The sequence below is a fragment of the Protopterus annectens genome, chromosome 2.part0 (assembly GCF_019279795.1).
Source record: "Protopterus annectens isolate FY-2018-M chromosome 2.part0, PAN1.0, whole genome shotgun sequence".
In the NCBI taxonomy this organism is placed as follows: Eukaryota; Metazoa; Chordata; order Ceratodontiformes; family Protopteridae; genus Protopterus; species Protopterus annectens.
The window spans coordinates 1,230,730,516-1,230,749,970 of record NC_056728.1 but is presented as its reverse complement, the minus strand read 5'-3'; the positions used below and the strand labels follow the sequence as shown (position 1 = coordinate 1,230,749,970).

Below are 19,455 nucleotides of genomic sequence, written 5' to 3'. Positions count from 1 at the left end.
GGGTTACTCAAAACACCATTCTATCAAACTAAAACATACCCTTGCTACATATGTATATATAACAAACCAAGGGCTAATCTCAAAACGCCATTCTATCATGTTAAGACATGCCCTTACTATAAAATATAATAAGCAATGAAATAAAAATTAAAAATATAAAACCTGTATATATGACCTGAATAACTAAGTACTATACTTATCTATTCCATCGTAAACATCTATAATATAGGGAGTACGTGCCCTGGTATAAAATTAATGATGTTTAGTAATGCATATACTGTAATGTTAAACAACAACTTCCAAGGTGACAAGATGTCCCTATCATTAAATGCTTATACATCACACTCCTATAGAGCTATAGATAAAGGAAATGCCCAGTTGGCTAACCACAAATTAAGAGGAAAAAAAGGGGGATAATACCCACTTTTAATATCCTAACTACTAGGGAAGTGTGGGCTATAGAATTCTAGATAGCAAAACCAACTTTATTTACGCTCAATCAACATCGGTTTAATAGAGATAAAGCCATTCAGCCCTGGAGAATTATGTGCCGCTAGTTTTAAGATCCAGTGTAACTCGGCTCTAGCCAACCTTTGTTCAATACTACCTCTTCTTAAAGTTGGAATGATTATGTCCAAAACCCTAAAAGTGAAAGAATGAGAGGGACACTCTTTAATATGCCTGGCCAAAGCATTAGTGTCATCCTGCTTATGGATCTCATAAAGGTGGTCATAGATACGGTCCCTTAGCCTTCTCTTGGTTAAACCCACGTAAAATGCTGTACAAAAAGAACAGGTGGCCAAGTAAATCACATTTTGGTATTGCAGTCAGCATAGTACTTGGGTTTGAAAACAAAATTCATACTGGGATGTTGATAAGTCTGTATATTACTAATGCTCTTGCACCTTGGGCAGTGTAAACAAGGATATGTTCCTTTCTGACCAGGTCCCCTAGTACTAGACTAGTGGATTTTCTTATATTCGTGACCTGCCGGTCATTACATAGTTGCCTCTTAAGATTATTACAATTCCTATAGCAAAATGTTGGTGCAGGTCCTACAATCTTGCTAATTTCTTTATTTACCGAAAGGACATTCCAGTGCTTCCTAATCACACTTCTTACACTTTCCACTTCATTGGTGAATTTAATGACATAACTAAGCCTTTTTCCACGGATATTGGGGCCCATAGTGGCTCCCATCCTACATCCATTCTTAATATGGAACACCGGACTAGCATCATGTTCTAAAACTCCAAAAATTTCATTTCTTACCCTTCTAACCATAGTCATGTCATATCCCCTATCCCTAAACAGGGTTTCCATATTATTAACTTCATTCAAAAGATCATCTTTATTATGACATAGTCTAGATACTCTTATAAATTGACTAGTGACTATGCCACGGAAGGTATAGGTTGGGTGCATGCTATCCGGTGCTAACAATGCATTCTTCCATACAGCTTTCCTGTAAATCCTGGTCACAATTTCACCCTCTTTTGTCAACCTGAGCGTGACGTCAAGGAAATTGACTTCATAACTTGAAATCTCCACTGTAAACCTCAAGAAGTCTGTTGTGGTTTGTAGATAACCAAGAAAATGATGAAAACTATCTGACGTACCTTCCCAAACTATAAGTATGTCATCCACGAACCTTCTATAGTATCTTATATATCTAGAAGATTCGTGGGTAAACAGGAACAACTTTTCCCACCAGTAGACCACCAAATTAGCATAACTATTGGCACAGGGGTGCCCATGGCAACCCCCCATGCCTGTAGATAATAGTCATTCTCAAAAATAAACACATTGTTGTTAAGCACTGTGTCAAGAAGCTGAGTTATCAGTATTATTCTATCATTTGTATATTGTGTTTCTTTATGCAGAAGCTCTCTAATGTACTGTATCCCTATATCATTAGGGATAGAGGTAAAGAGCTTTTCCACATCCATGGTTATGAGGAGGTACTCTGTGTCCTTCATTTCTAAATGTAGGCCCTTAAGGCTATCTATAAGTTGGTAAGTGTCACTAAGAATGGTGTGACAATTACTCACTACTGGATGTAGGAGGCTCTCCAAAAGATCGATATATGGGCGTAACCCACCCCTCACCTGCTACAATAGGTCTCATCGAACAGGCCAAATCTCTTTGTGGATCTTGGGAGTCCCTTGACTATGGGAATAACGGGTCAGATATTAACAAGTATTCATACATTTCAACACTAATTTGTCTACATAATAATAGATCATATACATTTTCATGAACTGTTAGTATAATGGAAGAGACCTGCTGTGCAGTGATGTGCTTATAGGTATTGTGATCAGACAACAATAGCAATCTCATGCTACTCACATAGTCATCCACATCCATCAGAACTACACCCCCCCCTTTATCAGCAGGTTTCACAATCAGATTATCATCACTTCTCAATTTAACCAGGGCTTGAAACTCGTCCCTATTGAGATTGCAAAATCTTCCTTTTGTGTTGTTACATGCTAGAGAAAACAATGTGTAGAAATCTCTTTCGCATAAATCTAGAAAACATTGCACCATAGGATGTATAGGAGGTATAAAAGTACTATTATTTTTAAGTATGTTACGAGATTTAGTTACCCCACTCATCCTGGTATCATCAGCCGGGAAAAACAACTTTAGACAAACTCGTCTACAAAATAATCTTAAATCCAAAAGAGTGTCCTCTAATGATGTTTTAGTTGACGGAATAAATGTAAGTCCTCTGTTAAGAAGGCTATGCATAGCTGTGTCCATATTATAGCTAGAAAAATTAAACACAAGAGTCAATGCCTGGTTCTTCTGTTGACTATATTCCCTTCTTCTGAAGACTTCCGTTTCTTGGTCCCCTGCTGCTGGATCTTCCCCTGGAGCTGGGGGCAAACTTCCTTTGATAAGGTAAAAAAGATGGATTCGAGGTGCCTGGTGTACAGCTGCTTTTAGGTATAGCTCCTGGATTCTTATAGCCTTGCATGGCCTCTTGATTAGGTGGAGGTGTGTCTGTGGTTGGAAAATCTATAGGGTCTAAAGCACTCACCCTGTTAGAGGAAACCACTGACTGTGGAATAAACTCAGAGTTATTAAGCTGTTGAAACAGATTATTAGTTGATACAACACTTGCTGCCAGATTACTATGTTCCTGTACATACTGCATAGACTTGGCCTGACCTTCTTGGTACCTAGGCCATACAAAGACATGACCATTTTGGAAATCCAACAGATCTCTCCTTAATTTATGCTGTTTGGTCTTACACAGTCTCTCACCAAAAGATTTAACCTGGGTAAATGTCAGTTGGAGTTTTTCTATGCAATAATCTGATCTGAAATTATCAACTAACCTTTGATAAAGCACATCAGTTCTAGCACGGAGGTCAGTCTCCAGTGGAGAAAAATAGTTCAAAAGTAACTTCACATAATCAAAGCCCAGGCCTATATTCAAGTCTTGCCACTGCTTCAATAAGGACGGATGGGAGTCCCATACGTAGGCATGCAGAAAACCCGCATGCCTCTGGGGACTACCTTATGGTGCAAGCAAGCTTCTAAATGTAATCTTTGCCACATGTACCTTTGTAGTTGGTAAAGATTATTTTCCAGCTTTTAGTTGCTCATGAAATTCCTGTATATTTTCTCCATTATCAATCATCGATGTGTGGGCCCCACTTCATTCAGGTCCAGCGACAATAAAGGGTTGAGTTCACGTAAATAAATCTGTCCATAAACGAGACAAATCCCTCGACACTGGATTAGAAGCAGTCCCAACATTCTGGCCTTCCATCGTGTGAATTGAGTTGTGAACAAAAAATGCAGAATAAGCAGTAAAAGTAGAAAACACAACTCAATACCAAAGACGTTCTCACCAAAAACAAGAAGGGGTAGTAATGAAGTCCAAAAAGTGAGAACAGTCACCACGAGTAAATCCTTCTATAGAGTAGTCCCAACTCAAGCTCCTGACACACTGAAAATATCCACGATGGAAATATGTAAAAAATTCATTTATTGGAAACAGAGAATAAGCGCTTTCGCATAGTTAAACTATGCTTCATCAGATACAATGTCATAAAATGATTCCAAAATACTTATACTAAACAACTTTTGGCGGGCTCATTAATTTAAAATGAAGCTTAATTGCCTTTCATCAATTTAAAGCCATCATTACATTCAAATGCAGTTTAAATTCAATCCAATTCATTTTCTAAAGTGCAGCACTCACACTCATCACAAAATATTTCAAAGCATTACCAAAACCCTCTGATTAAACAAAACGCTGCAGACTTCAGACATAAAAAATGCATTTACAAGCTCATAATTCAAAAGTGCATATTTTGAACAAAAGCATTACAACTTGGCAAATGGCATTCAGAAATGAGAACACATCCTCACAGACTGAGAGTTCTTTCATCAGAATACTATCATGGTGTTCCTTGTCTCTTAACTCATATAAACATAGCTAGAAACCCTTACCTTAATTGTAAGAAAATCTATACAATGCAAGTTATTTAAGACAGTTCCACCATCGGTAAAAAAGCTGCACCGAAGAAGCATCAACAAACTGTTTGCCATTGCAAATTAAACATCATCCTATTCGCTATTAAGGTCACATGTCTGATTCTCAGTAGGAGTTCCTCCTAACCTAGAAAGTTGTCCCCACGGTCCTAAAGCAAGACCATAGAGACCGGAACTAAGAAAATTTAATATAGGTCCAGCATTTAAATACATTCTTCATACTGATCCTACCCACCATGTAAGACCTATAAAGATGTATATTTTCTATTACTAAAATTTTATGTCCCACATATAAACTTCAGTAAATGAACATAAAAAAATATATAAAATATATATGAGGGAATATATATATATCAGTGTAAAACCAAAACCGCTATAAACACATATATTAATTCTCTAGTAATGAAGTAAAAGCAATATCTGTATATTTACACGAACTACAAACTATTTCATATGTACTAGGATAAACCATGTTGCAAAATACACAATTAATTCAGCATTACTATCCTAGTGATACTTATTTTACATGAAACATAGAATGTGTTGTGTGTCTAAAAAATTAACAAGAACCTATAAGAAAGTGCTGTATTTACCACTAAATTTACATAGTAGTATACTGCACATCATATTTAGGGAATATACTATACACATGCATATAAATCATAAAACAAACATAACCACATATTCACAAAGCAACAGATATAAAATATATCTATGGTATAAAAATGTATGTGTAACTATATACCCTTATGGGACAACAATGGCAAGATATTTATTCAAACGACATCTCCATAATGCTTCCTTTGGACATCAAAACCATTCATGTACATCAGTGTAGCTGAACTCAAAGGGGCAGTTCTAATCCTACATCTCATGGTGGAGGAGTGTCACCCCAAATAAACATGCAGGGTTATATACCAAGACAAATATAGATATATAGGATGAAGGGTTACTCAAAACACCATTCTATCAAACTAAAACATACCCTTGCTACATATGTATATATAACAAACCAAGGGCTAATCTCTGTTTAATTGTGTAATATTTGTGAAGAAAGCTAGACCCTTATGCTAACTTCAAAATACCAATAACACTATCCTACCCTTTGTACAATGTAGTATTCACTATTCTATATCTGATGTTAACTATTCTATTCTTTGTACAATGTCCCATTCACTATTCTTTATCTGATGTTAAATATTCTACCTTTGTACAATGTAATAGTCACTATTCTATATCTGATGTTAACTATTCTGCCCTTTGTACAATGTAATATTCATTATTATACAATGCCTACTCTAAAACGTGCACGCTGATTGGCCAGCCCAACCAGCGTGCCCGTTGTAAATCCCTCAATATACTAACGGAAAAAGGTCCGGTCGCCCGGACTTTTTCCGTTAGTATAAAACACTGCCTCGCTATGTTAAAAGAGTTTAACATAGCAACACAGATTTAAAAAAAGCAACGGAGATCTCCGTTGCTTTTTTTAAAGCTGTCTCGCTATGTTAAACTCCTTTAACATAGCGACACAGTGTGTAAAAAGCAACGGAGATCTTGCGATCTCCGTTTCTTTTTTTTTAAACCTGTTTCGCTATGTTAAATGAGTTTAACATAGCGAGACAGCTTTAAAATAAGCAACGGAGATCTCCGTTGCTTATTTAAGAGGTGTCTCGCTATGTTAAACCCATTTAACATAACGAGTCAGTAAAAAGCAACGGAGATCTTGCGTTCTCCGTTGCTTTTGCCCACAGCTCTGATGTACTGTGCAGGCATGCGCAGTACATCAGAACTGCTGCGGAACACCAGACAGCTGCGGAAGTGCAGCAAGAGCGATATACAATGCCATTATTTAAGAAAAGTAATTATTTCTTTTCTTAAATAATGTCATTGTATAATAGCAATAACCCACTTCTGGGTGTGGGTAATGCTGGATTTACTCACGGTTGTCTTTGTTTTGCTCCTCGGGACCAAACCACGCCAACCATGGGTAAATCCAGCATTACCCACACCCAGGCGTGGGTTATTGCTATATTCTACATCTGATGTTAACTATTCCACGCTTTGTACAATGCAATATTCGCTATTCTATATCTGATTTTAACTATTCTACCTTTTGTACAATGCAATATTCACTATTCGATATCTGATGTTAACGATTCTATCCTTTGTACAATGCAATATTCACTATTCTTTATCTGATGTTAACTATTCTACTCTTTGTACAATGTTACATTCAGTATTCTATATCTGATGTTAAATATTCTACCTTTGTACGATGTAGCAGTCACACTTCTATATCTGATATTAACTGTTCTACCCTTTGTACAATGTAATAATCACTATTCGATATCTGATGTTAACTATTCTACCATTTGTACAATGTAATATTCTCTATTCAATATCTGATGTTAAATATTCTACCCTTTGTAGAATGTAATAGTCACTATTCTATACCTGATGTTAACTATTCTACGCTTTGTACAATGAAACATTCAGTATTCTAGATCTGATGTTAAATATTCTACCCTTTGTCCAATTTAATAGTCACTATTCTATATCTGATGTTAATTATTCTACCCTTTGTACAATGTAATATTCACTATTCTATATCTGATGTTAACTATTCTGCTCTTTGTACAATGTCACATTCACTATTCTATATCTGATGTTAAATATTCCACTTTTGTACAATGTAATAGTCACTATTTTATATCTGATGTTAACTATTCTACCCATTGTACAATTTAATATTCACTATTCTATATCTGATGTTAACTATTCTGCCCTTTGTACAATGCAATAGACACTATTATATATCTGGTGTTAATTATTCTACCCTTTGTACAATGTAATATTCACTATTCTATATCTGATGTTAACTATTCTACTCTTTGTACAATGTCACATTCACTATTCTATATCTGATGTTAAATATTCTACTTTTGTACAATGTAATAGTCACTATTCTTTATCTGATGTTAACTATTCTACCCTTTTGCCCAATGTAATAGTCACTATTCTATATCTCATGTTAACTATTCTACTCTTTGTACAATGTAACATTCAATATTCTATATCTGATGTTAAATAGTCTACCCTTTGTACAATGTAATAGTCACTATTCTATATCTGATGTTAATTATTCTCCCATTTGTACAATGTAATATTCGCTATTCTATATCTGATGTTAACTATTTTACCCTTTGTACAATACAATATTCACTAGTCTATATCTGATGTTAACTATTCTACACTTTGTACAATGTAATATGCACTATTCTATATCTGATGTTAACTATTCTACCCTTTGTACAATGTAATATTCACTATTCTATATCTGATGTTAACTATTCTACCCTTTGTACAATGCAATATTCACTATTCTATATCTGATGTTAACTATTCTCCCCTTTGTACAATGTAATAGTCACTATTCTATATCTGATGTTAACTATTCTAGCCTTTGTACAATGTAATATTCACTATTCTATATTTGATGTTAACTATTCTACCCTTTGTACAATCTAATATTCACTATTCTATATCTGATGTTAACTATTCTACCCTTTGTACAATTTAATAGTCACTATTCTATATGTGATGTTAACTATTCTACCCTTTGTGTTATTTGAATAATAGAAATGTTTATTTACTTATATGTATGATTGCAACAATAATTGCAATGTATTAAGTCTGGAGCTTTTCTTCCAGGGCATCCACTTAAAATGGATACTTTTGACCCAGTCAAACTTTCCCCGTAAACAAAAGTCAAATAAATAAATTCATAAATAAAGATTTACAAAGGACACTTGTGACCTTCAAACTTTTGAAACTACTGTAAAAACTGGAAAATATGGAACTTACAGATGGGACAGTTGGGTGGTTTAAGCATTAGGACGTTTAGGGTTGCTTCTGAATCTCATATCTCTGATATCAGTACCTTTACTGCTGCTGATGAATGTACTGCAATGCTAGTTGCAATTTTTGATAGTAGTATGACCAAAGATCATCCAGGGCTAAATGTTAATTTTCTAAAATGTGCACAACAGCTTGTTTTAAATTCTAAAAATACTGTAAATAGAATTTACTAAACTATTTTAGTGATTTCAGAATAAAAAAAAAAAACGGCCAAACATAAATTAAATTCAAAGAAAACTAAAGGGGCATAGCAAATGTTAAGAGAGGCATATATTTTCAAAATAGTTAATCATTTCAGCAAACCACAGCAATGCTGGATGAATATCATATATTTGTGAAGAAAGCTAGACCCTTATGCTAACTTCAAAATACCAATAAGACTATCCTACCCTTTGTACAATGTAGTATTCACTATTCTATATCTGATGTTAACTATTCTACTCTTTGTACAATGTCACATTCACTATTCTATATCTGATGTTAAATAGTCTACCTTTGTACAATGTAATAGTCACTATTCTATATCTGATGTTTACTATTCTGCCCTTTGTACAATGTAATATTCACTATTCTACATCTGATGTTAACTATTCTACCTTTTGTACAATGCAATATTCACTATTCGATATCTGATGTTAACTATTCTATCCTTTGTACAATGCAATATTCACTATTCTATATCTGATGCTAACTATTCTACTCTTTGTACAGTGTAACATTCAGTATTCTATATGTGATGTTAAATATTCTACCTTTGTACAATGTAGAAGTCACTATTCTATATCTGATATTAACTGTTCTACCCTTTGTACAATGTAATAATCACTATTCTATATCTGATGTTAACTATTCTACCCTTTGTACAATGTAATAGTCACTATTCTATATCTGATGTTAACTATTCTACTCTTTGTACAACGTAACATTCAGTATTCTAGATCTGATGTTAAATATTCTACCCTTTGTACAATGTAATAGTCGCTATTCTATATCTGATGTTAACTATTCTGCCCTTTGTACAATGCAATTGTCACTATTATATATCTGGTGTTAATTATTCTACCCTTTGTACAATGTAGTAGTCACTATTCTATATCTGATGTTAAATATTCTACCCTTTGTACAATGTAATAATCACTATTCTATATCTGATGTTAACTATTCTACCAATTGTACAATGTAATATTCTCTGTTCTATATCTGATGTTAAATATTCTACCCTTTGTACAATGTAATAGTCACTATTCTATATCTCATGTTAACTATTCTACTCTTTGTACAATGTAACATTCAGTATTCTATATTTGATGTTAAATAGTCTACCCTTTGTACAATGTAACATTCACTATTCTATATCTGATGTTAACTATTTACCCTTTGTACAATACAATATTCACTAGTCTATATCTGATGTTAACTATTCTACACTTTGTACAATGTAGTATTCACTATTCTATATCTGATGTTAACTATTCTACCCTTTGTACAATGTAATATTCACTATTCTATATCTGATGGTAACTATTTTACCCTTTCTACAATGCAATATTCACTATTCTATATCTGATGTTAACTATTCTCCCCTTTGTACAATGTAATATTCACTATTCTATATTTGATGTTAACTATTCTACCCTTTGTACAATCTAATATTCACTATTCTATATCTGATGTTAACTATTCTACCCTTTGTACAATTTAATAGTCACTATTTTATATGTGATGTTAACTATTCTACCCTTTGTATTATTTGAATAATTCAAATGTTTATTTACTTATATGTATGATTGCAACACTAATTGCAATGTATTAAGTCTGGAGCTTTTCTTCCAGGGCATCCACTTAAAATAGTACTTTTGACCCAGTCAAACTTTCCCAGTAAACAAAAGTCAAATAAATAAATACATAAATAAAGATTTATAAAGGATACTTGTGACCTTTAAACTTTTGAAACTTCTGTAAAAACTGGAAAATATGGAACTTACAGATGGGACAGTTCGGTGCTTTAAGCATTAGGACTTTTAGGGTTGCTTCTGAATCTCATATCTCTGATATCAGTACCTTTCCTGCTGCTGATTAATGTACTGCAATGCTAGTTGCAATTCTTGATAGTAGTATGACCAAAGATCATCCAGGGCTAAATGTTAATTTTCTAAAATGTGCACAACAGCTTGTTTTAAATTCTAAAAATACTGCAAATAGAATTTACTAAACTATTTAAGTAATTTCAGAATAAAAAAAAAAACGGCCAAACATAAATTAAATTCAAAGAAAACTAAAGGGGCATAGCAAATGTTAAGAGAGGCATATATTTTCAAAATAGTTAATCATTTCAGCAAGCCACAGCAATGCTGGATCAATATCATATATTTGTGAAGAAAGGTAGATGCTTATGCTAACTTCATAATACCAATAACACTATCCTATCCTTTGTACAATGTAGTATTCAATATTCTATATCTGATATTAACTATTCTAATGTTTGTACAATGTCACATTCACTATTCTACATCTGATGTTAAATATTCTACCTTTGTACAATGTAATAGTCACTATTCTATATCTGATGTTAACTGTTCTACCCTTTGTACAATGTAATCTTCATTATTCTACAGCTGATGTTAACTATTCTACACTTTGTACAATGCAATATTCACTATTCTATAGCTGATGTTTACTATTCTACCTTTTATACAAAGTAATATTCACTATTCTATATCTGATGTTAACTATTCTATTCTTTGTACAATGCAATATTCACTATTCTATATCTGATGTTAACTATTCTACTCTTTGTACAATGTAACATTCAGTATTCTATATCTGATATTTAATATTCTAACTTTGTACAATGTAGTAGTTACTATTCTATATCTGATATTAACTGTTCTACCCTTTGTACAATGTAATAATCACTATTCTATATCTAATGTTAACTATTCGACCATTTGTACAATGTAATATTCTCTATTTTATATCTGATGTTAACTATTCTACTCTTTGTACAATGTAATATTCAGTATTCTATATCTGATGTTAAATATTCTACCCTTTGTACAATGTAATAGTCACTATTCTATATCTGATGTTAATTATTCTACCATTTGTAGAATGTAATATTCACTATTCTATATCTGATGTTAACTATTCTACTCTTTGTACAATGTCACATTCACTATTCTATATCTGATGTTAAATATTCTACCTTTGTACAATGTAATAGTCACTATTCTATATCTGATGTTAATTATTCTACCTTTTGTACAATGTAATATTCACTATTCTATATCTGATGTTAACTATTCTACTCTTTGTACAATGTAACATTCAGTATTCTATATCTGATGTTAAATATTCTACCCTTTGTACAATGTAACAGTCACTATTCTATATCTGATGTTAATTATTCTACCCTTTGTACAATGTAATATTCACTATTCTATATCTGATGGTAACTATTTTACTCTTTGTACAATGTCACATTCACTATTCTATATCTGATGTTAAATATTCTACCCTTTGTATAATGTAAAATTCACTATTCTGTATCTGATGTTAACTATTCTGCCCTTTGTACAATGCAATAGTCACTATTATATATCTGGTGTTAATTATTCTACCCTTTGTACAAGGTAGTAGTCACTATTCTATATCTGATATTAACTATTCTACCCTTTGTACAATGTAATAGTCACTATTCTATATCTCATGTTAACTATTCTACTCTTTGTACAATGTAACATTCAGTATTCTATATCTGATGTTAAATAGTCTACTCTTTGTACAATGTAATAGTCACTATTCTATATCTGATGTTAATTATTCTACCCTTTGTACAATTTAATATTCAATATTCTATATCTGATGTTAACTATTTTACCCTTTGTACAATACAATATTCTCTAGTCTATATCTGATGTTAACTTTTCTACACTTTGTACAATGTAGTATTCACTATTCTATATCTGATGTTAACTATTCTACCCTTTGTACAATGCAATATTCACTATTCTATATCTGATGTTAACTATTCTCCCCTTTGTTCAATGTAATAGTCACTATTCTATATTTGATGTTTACTATTCTACCCTTTGTACAATGTAATATTCACTATTCTATATTTGATGTAAACTATTCTACCCTTTGTACAATCTAATATTCACTATTCTATATCTGATGTTAACTATTCTACCCTTTGTATTATTTGAATAATAGAAATGTTTATTTACTTATATGTATGATTGCAACAATAATTGCAATGTATTAAGTCTGGAGCTTTTCTTCCAGGGCATCCACTTAAAATGGGTACTTTTGACCCAGTCAAACTTACCCAGTAAACAAAAGTCAAATAAATAAATACATAAATAAAGATTTACAAAGGACACTTGTGACCTTCAAACTTTTGAAACTTCTGTAAAAACTGGAAAATATGGAACTTACAGATGGGACAGTTGGGTGGTTTAAGCATTAGGACTTATAGGGTTGCTTCTGAATCTCATTTCTCTGATATCAGTACCTTTACTGCTGCTGATTAATGTACTGCAATGCTAGTTGCAATTCTTGATAGTAGTATGACCAAAGATCATCCAGGGCTAAATGTTAATTTTCTAAAATGTGCACAACAGTTTGTTTTAAATTCTAAAAATACTGTAAATATAATTTACTAAACTATTTAACTGATTTCAGAATAAAAAAAAAAAAAACGGCCAAACATAAATTAAATTCAAAGAAAACTAAAGGGGCATAGCAAATGTTATTGAGGCATATATTTTCAAAAATAATTAATCATTTCAGCAAACCACAGCAAAGCTGGATCAATATCATGTATTTGTAAAGAAAGCTAGACCCTTATGCTAACTTCAAAATACCAATAACACTATCCTACCATTTGTACAATGTAGTATTCACTATTCTATATCTGACGTTAACTATTCTACTAATTGTACAATGTCACATTCACTATTCTATATCTGATGTTAAATATTCTACCTTTGTACAATGTAATAGTCACTATTCTATATCTGATGTTAACTATTCTGCCCTTTGTACAATGTAATAGTCACTATTCTATATCTGATGTTAACTATTCTCCACTTTGTACAATTTAATAGTCACTATTCTATATCTGCTGTTAACTGTTCTACCCTTTGTAAAATGTAATATTCAGTACTCTACATCTGATGTTAAATATTCTACCCTTTGTACAATGTAATAGTCACTATTCTATATCTGATGTTAATTATTCTACCTTTGTACAATGTAATATTCACTATTCTATATCTGATGGTAACTATTTTACTCTTTGTACAATGTCACATTCAGTGTTCTATATCTGATGTTAAATATTCTCCCCTTTGTAAAATGTAATAGTCACTATTCTATATCTGATGTTAACTGTTCTACCCTTTGTACAATGAAATATTCACTATTCTACATCTGATGTTAACTGTTCTACCCTTTGTACAATGCAATATTCACTATTCTATATCTGATGTTTACTATTCTACCTTTTGCACAATGCAATATTCACTATTTGATATCTGATGTTAACTATTCTATCCTTTGTCCAATGCAATATTCACTATTCTATATCTGATCGTAACTATTCTACTCTTTGTACTATGTAACATTCAGTATTCTATATCTGATGTTAAATATTCTACCTTTGTACAATGTAGTATTCACTATTCTATATCTGATATTAACTGTTCTACCCTTTGTACAATGTAATAATCACTATTCTATATCTAATGTTAACTATTCTACCATTTGTACAATGTAATATTCTCTGTTCTATATCTGATGTTAAATATTCTACCCTTTGTACAATGTAATAGTCACTATTCTATATCTGATGTTAACTATTCTACTCTTTGTACAATGTAACATTCAGTATTCTATATCTGATATTAAATATTCTACCCTTTGTACAATGTAATAGTCACTATTCTATATCTGATGTTAATTATTCTACCCTTTGTACAATGTAATATTCACTATTCTATATCTGATTTTAACTATTCTACTCTTTGTACAATGTCACATTCACTATTCTATATCTGATGTTAAATATTCTACCTTTGTACAATGTAATAGTCACTATTCTATATCTGAGGTTAAGTATTCTACCCTTTGTACAATGTAATATTCAGTATTCTATATCTGATGTTAACTATTCTGCCCTTTGTACAATGCAATAGTCATTATTATATATTTGGTGTTAATTATTCTGCCCTTTGTACAATGTAGTAGTCACTATTCTATAAATGATATTAACTATTCTACCCATTGTACAATGTAATAATCACTATTCTATATCTGATGTTAACTATTCTACCATTTGTACAATGTAATATTCTCTATTCTATATCTGATGTTAAATATTCTACCCTTTGTACAATGTAATAGTCACTATTCTATATCTCATGTTAACTATTCTACGCTTTGTACAATGTAACATTCAGTATTCTATATCTGATGTTAAATATTCTACCCTTTGTACAATGTAATAGTCACTATTCTATATCTGATGTTAATTATTCTACCCTTTGTACAATGTAATATTCACTATTCTATATCTGATGTTAACTATTTTACCCTTTGTACAATACAATATTCACTAGTCTATATCTGATGTTAACTATTCTACACTTTGTACAATGTAGTATTCATTATTCTATATCTTATGTTAACTATTCTACCCTTTGTATAATGTAATATTCATTATTCTATATCTGATGTTAACTATTCTACCCTTTGTACAATGCAATATTCACTATTCTATATCTTATGTTAACTATTCTCTCCTTTGTACAATGTAATAGTCACTATTCTATATCTAATGTTAACTGTTCTACCCTTTGTACAATTTAATATTCACTATTCCACATCTGATGTTAACTATTCTACCCTTTGTACAATGCAATATTCGCTATTCTATATTTGATGTTAACTATTCTACCTTTTATACAATGCAATATTCACTATTCGATATCTGATGTTAACTATTCTATCCTTTGTACAATGCAATATTTACTATTCTATATCTGATGTTACCTATTCTACCCTTTGTACAATGTAATAGTCACTATTCTATATCTGAGTTAACTTTTCTACCATTTGTACAATGTAATATTCACTATTCTATATCTGATGTTAACTATTCTGCCCTTTGTACAATGCAATAGTCATTATTATATCTCGTGTTAATTATTCTGCCCTTTGTACAATGTAGTAGTCACTATTCTATATCTGATATTAACTATTCTACCCTTTGAACAATGTAATAATCATTATTCTATATCTGATGTTAACTATTCTACCATTTGTACAATGTAATAATCTGTATTCTATATCAGATGTTAAATAGTCTACCCTTTGTACAATGTAATAGTCACTATTCTATATCTCATGTTAACTGTTCTACCCTTTGTACAATGTAATATTCTATATTCTACATCTGATGTTAACTATTCTACCCTTTGTACAATGCAATATTCGCTATTCTGTATCTGATGTTAACTATTCTACCTTTTGTACAATGCAATATTCACTATTCAATATCTGATGTTAACTATTCTATCCTTTGTACAATGCAATATTCACTATTCTATATCTGATGTTAACTATTCTTCCCTTTGTACAATGTAATAGTCACTATTCTGTATCTGAGGTTAACTATTCTACCCTTTGTACAATGTAATATTCACTATTCTATATCTGATGTTAACTATTCTGCCCTTTGTACATTGCAATAGTCATTATTATATATCTGGTGTTAATTATTCTGCCCTTTGTACAATGTAGTAGTCACTATTCTATATCTGATATTAACTATTCTACCCTTTGTACAATGTAATAATCATTATTCTATATCTGATGTTAAATATTCTACCCTTTGTACAATGTAATAGTCACTATTCTATATCTGATGTTAATTATTCTACCCTTTGTACAATGTAATATTCACTATTCTATATCTGATGTTAACTATTTTACCCTTTGTACAATACAATATTCACTAGTCTATATCTGATGTTAACTATTCTACACTTTGTACAATGTAGTATTCAATATTCTATATCTTATGGTAACTATTCTACCCTTTGTACAATGCAATAGTCGCTATTCTATATCTGATGTTAACTATTCGACCTTTTGTACAATGCAATATTCACCATTCGATATCTGATGTTAACTATTCTATCCTTTGTACAATGCAATATTCACTATTCTATATCTGATGTTAACTATTCTACCCTTTGTACAATGCAATAGTCACTATTCTATATGTGATGTTAACTATTCTACCCTTTGTATTATTTTAATAATAGAAATGTTTATTTACTTTTATGTATGATTGTAACAATAATTGCAATGTATTAAGTCTGGAGCTTTACTTCCAGAGCATCCACTTAAAATGGGTACTTTTGACCCAGTCATACTTTCCCAGTAAACAAAAGTCAAATAAATGAATACGTAAATAAAGATTTACAAAGGACACCTGTGACTTTCAAGCTTTTGAAACTTCTGTAAAAACTGGAAAATATGGAACTTACAGATGGGACAGTTGGGTGGTTTAAGCATTAGGATTTTTAGGGTTGCTTCTGAATCTCATATCTCTGATATCAGTACCTTTACTGCTACTGATTAATGTACTGCAATGCTAGTTGCAATTCTTGATAGTAGTATGACCAAAGATCATCCAGGGCTAAATGTTAATTTTCAAAAATGTGCACAACAGCTTGTTTTGAATTCTAAAAATACTGCAAATAGAATTTACTAAACTATTTAATTGATTTCAGAATAAAAAAAAAACGGCCAAACATAAATTAAATTCAAAGAAAACTAAAGGGGCATAGCAAATGTTAAGAGAGGCATATATTTTCAAAATAGTTAATCATTTCAGCAAACCACAGCAATGCTGGATCAATATCATATATTTGTGAAGAAAGCTAGACCCTTATGCTAACTTCAAAATACCAATAACACTATCCTACCCTTTGTACAATGTAGTATTCACTATTCTATATCTGATGTTAACTATTCTATTCTTTGTACAATGTCCCATTCACTATTCTTTATCTGATGTTAAATATTCTACCTTTTGTACAATGTAATAGTCACTATTCTATATCTGATGTTAACTATTCTGCCCTTTGTACAATGTAATATTCACTATTATACAATGCCTACTCTAAAACGTGCACGCTGATTGGCCAGCCCAACCAGCGTGCCCGTTGTAAATCCCTCAATATACTAACGGAAAAAGGTCCGGTCGCCCGGACTTTTTCCGTTAGTATAAAACACTGTCTCGCTATGTTAAAAGAGTTTAACATAGCAGCACAGATTTAAAAAAAGCAACGGAGATCTCCGTTGCTTTTTTTAAAGCTGTCTCGCTATGTTAAACTCCTTTAACATAGCGACACAGTGTGTAAAAAGCAACGGAGATCTTGCGATCTCCGTTGCTTTTTTTTTAAACCTGTCTCGCTATGTTAAATGAGTTTAACATAGCGAGATAGCTTTAAAATAAGCAACGGAGATCTCCGTTGCTTATTTTAAAGCTGTCTCGCTATGTTAAACCCATTTAACATAGCGAGACAGTAAAAAGCAACGGAGATCTTGCGTTCTCCGTTGCTTTTGCCCACAGCTCTGATGTACTGTGCAGGCATGCGCAGTACATCAGAACTGCCGCGGAACACCAGACAGCTGCGGAAGGGCAGCAAAGAGGCATTATACAATGCCATTATTTAAGAAAAGTAATTATTTCTTTTCTTAAATAATGTCATTATAATAACAATAACCACTTCTGGGTGTGGGTAATGCTGGATTTACCCACGGTTGTCTTTGTTTGGTCCTCGGGCCGCCTTGGGACCAAACCACGCCAACCGTGGGTAAATCCAGCATTACCCACACCCAGGCGTGGGTTATTGCTATATTCTACATCTGATGTTAACTATTCCACGCTTTGTACAATGCAATATTCGCTATTCTATATCTGATTTTAACTATTCTACCTTTTGTACAATGCAATATTCACTATTCGATATCTGATGTTAACTATTCTCCCCTTTGTACAATGTAATATTCACTATTCTATATTTGATGTTAACTATTCTACCCTTTGTACAATCTAATATTCACTATTCTATATCTGATGTTACCTATTCTACCCTTTGTACAATTTAATAGTCACTATTTTATATGTGATGTTAACTATTCTACCCTTTGTATTATTTGAATAATTCAAATGTTTATTTACTTATATGTATGATTGCAACACTAATTGCAATGTATTAAGTCTGGAGCTTTTCTTCCAGGGCATCCACTTAAAATAGTACTTTTGACCCAGTCAAACTTTCCCAGTAAACAAAAGTCAAATAAATAAATACATAAATAAAGATTTACAAAGGATACTTGTGACCTTTAAACTTTTGAAACTTCTGTAAAAACTGGAAAATATGGAACTTACAGATGGGACAGTTCGGTGCTTTAAGCATTAGGACTTTTAGGGTTGCTTCTGAATCTCATATCTCTGATATCAGTACCTTTCCTGCTGCTGATTAATGTACTGCAATGCTAGTTGCAATTCTTGATAGTAGTATGACCAAAGATCATCCAGGGCTAAATGTTAATTTTCTAAAATGTGCACAACAGCTTGTTTTAAATTCTAAAATACTGCAAATAGAATTTACTAAACTATTTAAGTAATTTCAGAATAAAAAAAAAAACGGCCAAACATAAATTAAATTCAAAGAAAACTAAAGGGGCATAGCAAATGTTAAGAGAGGCATATATTTTCAAAATAGTTAATCATTTCAGCAAGCCACAGCAATGCTGGATCAATATCATATATTTGTGAAGAAAGGTAGACGCTTATGCTAACTTCATAATACCAATAACACTATCCTATCCTTTGTACAATGTAGTATTCAATATTCTATATCTGATATTAACTATTCTAATGTTTGTACAATGTCACATTCACTATTCTACATCTGATGTTAAATATTCTACCTTTGTACA

General features: G+C 31.9%; 1 protein-coding gene across 1 annotated transcript in view; it reads right to left on the bottom strand.

Moving 5' to 3' along the window:
* Nucleotides 1-19,455, bottom strand: part of GABRB1 (gamma-aminobutyric acid type A receptor subunit beta1) — a 2,653,090-nt gene that overhangs the window by 1,049,347 nt on the left and 1,584,288 nt on the right. The window lies entirely within an intron of this gene.